Consider the following 6052-nt stretch of genomic DNA (forward strand, 5'->3'; position numbering starts at 1 on the left):
ATGCATAACAAGTGATTGTGAAGACCATGGCCTGTATCAGATGCACCTTAGTCTCCAGAGAGACACCATTGCTCTTCAGTACTTTGGAGAGGTCCCTAATAGCAAACTTTCCCATGGCAATGCACCTTTTACTTTCCTGGCTATATTAATTCCTTCTCATTTTTTCTGTAGGCTTGGTCAAGTGCCTTTTTTTTTTTTTTTTGAGCCATGTTTAAGGATTGGTGGAAGATCTATTAACAGTCTGCGTTATGCAAATGACACAACCCTGCTTGCTGAAATTGAGGACCTGAAATGCTTGCTGCAGAGGGTCGGTCAAGCACTGCAGCCTTCAGTATGGATTGAGGCTCAATGTCAAAAAGACAAAGATTCTCACCACTGGACCAATTGGCAGCATCAGGATGGGTGGTTAAGAAATTGAGATTGTTAACAACTTTAGTCAGCTTGGCTCCATGGTCAACACTCTTAGCACCAGTAGCCAGGAAATAAAAATACTGCAATGGCAAAGTCTTTGCAATCACTTGTCATGCATCAGAGAGTTGGACAATGACCAAGGAGGATAGAAGGAAAATTGATGCCTTTGAGCTGTGGTGCTGGAGAAGAGTATTGAATGTGCCATGGACTGCCAAGAAAACAAACAGATTTATCCTGGGGAGGGTTAAACCAGGCTGCTCTTTGGAGGCAAGGTTTCTGGGGCTACATCTGACATACTTGGGACATGTAAGGAGGTCCTTGAGGAGGGACAGTATGCTTGGGAGGGTAGAGGGACAGTGCCAGAGGGGAAGACCCTCTATGAGGTAGATTGATTCAGTGACTGGGGTAATCGGGATGGGTGTGTCAGAGGAAGTGGGATTGACACAGGATAGAGCAGGGTTTAGAGCTGTTGACTCATAGGGTCACTATGAGTCGCAAGCGACTTGACGGCACATAACAACAACAAAGGTCATGAAATTGTATTTTTTCCAGGAGAAGTAGAGGCGCCAGGATTCTACTCAGAAGGAGCACTACTGGAACCTCACGCTGGAGAACTATGGGAAAATGGTCTCAAGACACGAGTTCATGGCTTACCCAGTAGAAGGGCTAGGAATTACTGTATATTTTTGTGGTGATAGAAACCTTAAAAATTGGCTTTTCTACCCAGTATGTTATGCCTCTGAAAACTCTATGAACTTTGATAAATGACTATAGTTATAAAAAAAACCTTCAGGCATTTTGTTCATAGAGTAGTTCATAGTCATACTCGAGTTGATAGCAATCAACAACAGCAATAATCTCACCATGTTAGCCCCTACTGGGGACATAGTCTCCACTTACCTCAATTGGTGACATAAAATTTTGGAGATCATTAACAGCTGTGAGACCAATAAAACAAAGTGCTTTACGCAATGGAAAAAATGGTGGAAAGGCATGGAAGGTGGAAAGGGATGGTGAAGAGATTGTGGCAAGGTGTATCCAGAAGAACTCTGAGATGTAGCCACAACTAAAAATTTTGTTTCTGGATAACTGAAATAAAGGCTGACTTCTAAGTGGTGTAAAATAGTTTCCTGGATGATTGAGGAAATCTGCAGTGTATTTGTGATGCTATACTGAACCTGGACTTTCACTTGTTAACTGAGAAGGTGTCCTGAATTAACTGAGGACTTATGTCTCCCTGTTCATCTGGTTTGGGACTGCTGGATTCAACTGGACTTCTTTTTTGTGATACTCCTTGCCTCCTTCACTCCACAACATATTTCCCTAATAAACCTCACCACAGAAAGTTTGTGAGTCAATAAGCAATAAATATTGGACCTAGTGATTCATAGAAATAGGTTCAGGACCAGGTGGGGTGGTATTTCTGACCATTTAGCTGTGTACTTGTTACTGTGGTTATTACTGGTGGAGACAGTTCCTCTTTAATGAAGTGGTAGAAGTCATACCCAGTTGTGTCCATGTTGCATCCACTCCTTTTCTAATAGTTTTATAGAACCAGCCTGAAGTTTTCATTGTGGGAAATCATTAGTAATATAATTGGGGACTAGAGTGAGTGGAAGGTAGCAGAAGTATAGCAAGAAGTTCTGTGCGTTTGATTTCGGAGTTCTAGTGGGTGCACTGCATGTAATACTCTTTTTAATCTTTAATCTGTATGAAGTAGAAATGTCATCCCAAGTTAATCGTGATGAAAGTGTCAGATCAAGTTACTGGCTCCCTGTTTCGGGTCTCCAAACTACTGAGTCAGGATGAAACTCAAGTGTAGCTGACTATTATTATTCCATGCTCTTTCCACCAGAACACATTGCCTCTTCCAAACATGAGTCGGCTTCAGTTATCAGTCTAGCCCCAGTCTCACAGGTGGTTTACGAGTCCTTCTGTCCTCCTTTGACCCTACTTTTCCTCCTTTTCAGCATATTTCCTGGCATCTTGTGAGTACTAATCAGATCGGCTCCCTGTCCTTCTAAGATGAGTGTCCTGTCCAGGGCCTTCATCATTCCTTTCGTGTTTGGTTAGGAGAATCCTTTGAAAAATACAGCATGCACTCTCTGTCATCCCTGATCACATATGCTCACAAGTTGATCCTTCTCTATGCCAGGCACTGCCAGTTCCAAATCCTACCCAGCTTATTCAGTTGAGAATAGGGAAGAGCTTGCTGGACTCCCCTTTGTGCTAGTGAGAAGATCCTAGATCCACTTGCAAATGTGAGTCAGCTTCCATTGGTTATGAGAACTTCCTAACAGAGGAGACCTCCTTGACTCTGTCCTGTCTTGATGTTGAACCAAGCAGGGTCCTTGCTCTATTCAGATGGCTTCTTTCTGGTTTAAGTATAGGTTTGAACGGGCACAATCAAGTGTTCTGGGATGCCCATTCTTTTCAATATTAGCCACAATTTGTTATAATCTATACAGTGAAATGTTTTTGCATAATCAATTTAATAAATAGAAACTATTTTTGGCACTCTTTGCTTTCAGCCAAGATCATCTGACTTTGGTGGTAAGATCCCTGGTGCCATGGCCTCTTCTAAATTGAGCTTGAAGTTCCACTAGTTCTCTGTCAGTGTACTCTTCTGGCCATTTTTGAACGAATATCCCGCAGTATTTTGCTTTGTGATGTTTATTATATTGTTTGCTATTTGCCACACTTTGTGGGATCACCTTGCTCAGAATGGGATAAAATACAGATCTCTTCCAGTTAGTCGGCCAGGCAGCTATCTTCATTATTTCCTGGAAGAGAATTGTGAGCATACCCAGGGCTGCATGTGTTACTTCAATCATCAATTGGTATCCCATCGATTCCTGGTGCCTTATTTTGTACCAGTGCCTTCAGTGTACCTTCAACTTCTTCATTACGATTTGTTCCTGCTCATATGGTACTTCCTGAAATTGTCCAGTGTCAGTCAATTGTTCTTGGTAGAATGGCTCTGTGTATTTTCTCCATCTTGTTTTGATGTTTTCTGATCATTCTTAATTTTGCCCTTAAATCCTTCAGTATTGCCACTTGACCCTTGCATTTATTTTTTTATTATTTCACCTTGAGAAACACAAGAACTTCCCTTCTTATTCTCCAATTCTACTTCTCTACACATTATACTATAAAACTTTGCTTTGTCTTCCCAAGCTTGTCTTTAAAATCTTTTGTTCAGCTCTTTTACTTTAGAACCTTTTGCTTACCTCTTTAACCTTCCCTTGTAGTACAGCATAGAAGTTGAAATTTTCTCTTTAACTATGAATGGGACACTATTCTTCTTTGTTTTTCACTTCCAGAATAGTATACTGTGTGATTGTCTTATTCAAAGTGGCCAAAAGCTAGTCCATCTTATTTCACTTGTGCCTAGATAGTAGATCTTCCTAGTGAGACTCCTTTATTGTGCACATATAGAATGACTATCTCCATTCCTTTTCAGTCTATATACAGAACAGATCATTTGGAAGCGGAATTTTATGTGGAGCCATGTAGCATCAGGATTGGAGGAAGGCCTGTGTTGTGTGAGTGACATAAACTTGCTTGCTAAAAGTGAGAAAAACATGAGATGTTTGCTGCAGAAGCAGGTCAAGGACTGACTAGGGTAACGGGAGTAAGTGTTTCAAAGACAATGAGGCTGGTTCAAGAAAGAACTGTTATACTTAGGATTGCTTGAAGTCGCAAGTGACTCAAAGGCACATAACCATATCAGTAGCAGTCCCTTGTGGATAACATGCCCAGTGTATGTGAGATGAAGTTTTGCCATCTTGCCTCTAAGAAGAACACTGTTTGCACATCCTCTAAGAAAGGAAGACTGTTGTTTGGCAGTCCATGAGATAGATATTCAGTACTCTTCACCAGCACAGCATTTCAAAGGCATTGATTTGGTCATCTTTATTCATTGTCTAAATTTCAGATCATAGGAAGCCATTGACATTGACTATTCTATCACTTGAAGTAGGGGTGCATTAGTCATTAAAATGATGCTTTTGTTCTTTAGTACTTTGGTGATGTCCTTGACAGTAGAGTTTCCTAATGCAACATGTCTTTTCATTTCTTGACTGCTGCTACCATGTAGACTACCATGTGGATGTAAATAAAATTAAACCCTTGATGTCAATCTTTTCACCATTTGTCATAATGTTTCCTGCTCATTCAATAGTAAGGATTGTTTGGTTCTTTTTATTGGTTTGCATATATCAATTTGTTTACATTGTGTTTCATACATGCACATGGTTGCTATTGTTTTCTTTATTCACCTCTCCTTCCATCCACCAAACTTGGGACCGCTTGATTTCTCCCTCTCCTCACCCTCAGTCCACCTTTCACCTATCCTTCCCTTTTTGTATATCCATACACATCTTACTGGCTGTTGTTGTTGTTGACTGCCTTCGAGTTGAGCACAACTCATAGCAACCCTATGAACAAAAGGCCTGAAGCCCCTCTACAACTATTGACATTTATCAAAGTTCATAGAGTTTCTGGAGGCATGTTGTTTAGTAAGTGGATGCCACTCCTTCCAATCTTACTGATTATCCTTCTGTTTTTACAGTCATGGTTTTACACAGTATTTGTTCTTATGCTCCTAAATGAGTTCACTCAGCACAATGCTCTTTAGCCCTTCACACGTTATGTAGTATTTTTCAAAATCATGGCTCCTGAGTGCTGAATAGTACTCTATCCTGTGAATGTTCCACAGTTTCTCAATCCAGTCGTTTGTTGATGGACATTTAGCCTATTTGCATGTTTTTGATATTGTGAATAATATTATGACCATGGGCATAAAATTTTCCATTTCTGTCTCAGTTCTGAGGTCTATGCCTAGCAGTGGAATAGCTGGGTCATATGGAATCTCTACACTCAGCTTCTTGAGAATATGCCAGAATGCCTTCCAGAGTGGTTGTTCCATTTTACAATCCCACCAACAGTGTATAAGAATTCCAATCTTTCTACTTTATTTCCAACCTTTATTGCTTGCTGTCCTGTTAAAACTTTGCCACTGCAGTTGGTGTCAGATGATATCTCACTGTGGTTTTGCTTTGCATTTCTCTTATTGCTAGTGATTTTGAGCATTTCTTCACGTGTCTATTGGCTAACCAAATATTTTTGTCTGTGAAAGGTCTTTCTATATATTTTGCCCATTTTGTAATTGTATTATCAGTCTTTTTCTTGTGCAGGCTCTGTTACATTTTGTAAATTCTCATTACAAGACCCTTGTTTGAGATGTCATTGCCAAATGTTTTTTCCCAGTCAGTAGGTTTTCTTTTCATCCTTTCAGAATTAGTTTTTGACGCACATTGGGACTAAATCTTCAGAAGGTCCCACTCATCAATGTTATTCTTTCCTGGTGGTCCAGATTTTTATTTTCTTGATGTTGTGATCCAATCCATATTAAAGTTGAGATGTTGTGAGTCAATCTATATTAAATCCATATGTATCTTATGCAACACACATGCTTGAAGTGTTTTTCATTTTCTGTAAATAAGGTTGTGTAAATATGACTTTGATTTCATACCACCTGAATTTCAGAATCCTCTCAGGAACAGGTTTGAGGCCTTGAACACTAATGAGCGAAGACCAGATGAGTTGTGGGAGGATGTCAAAGGTATCATCCAGGAAG

The 6052-nt window shown here is 40.1% G+C and overlaps 1 pseudogene; it reads left to right on the forward strand.

The window, feature by feature from the left end:
• Nucleotides 1–6052, forward strand: part of LOC102845954 — a 33473-nt pseudogene that overhangs the window by 14257 nt on the left and 13164 nt on the right.

This window comes from Elephantulus edwardii, unplaced genomic scaffold (assembly GCF_000299155.1).
Source record: "Elephantulus edwardii isolate Elephantulus edwardi_28Jun2011 unplaced genomic scaffold, EleEdw1.0 scaffold00286, whole genome shotgun sequence".
In the NCBI taxonomy this organism is placed as follows: Eukaryota; Metazoa; Chordata; class Mammalia; order Macroscelidea; family Macroscelididae; genus Elephantulus; species Elephantulus edwardii.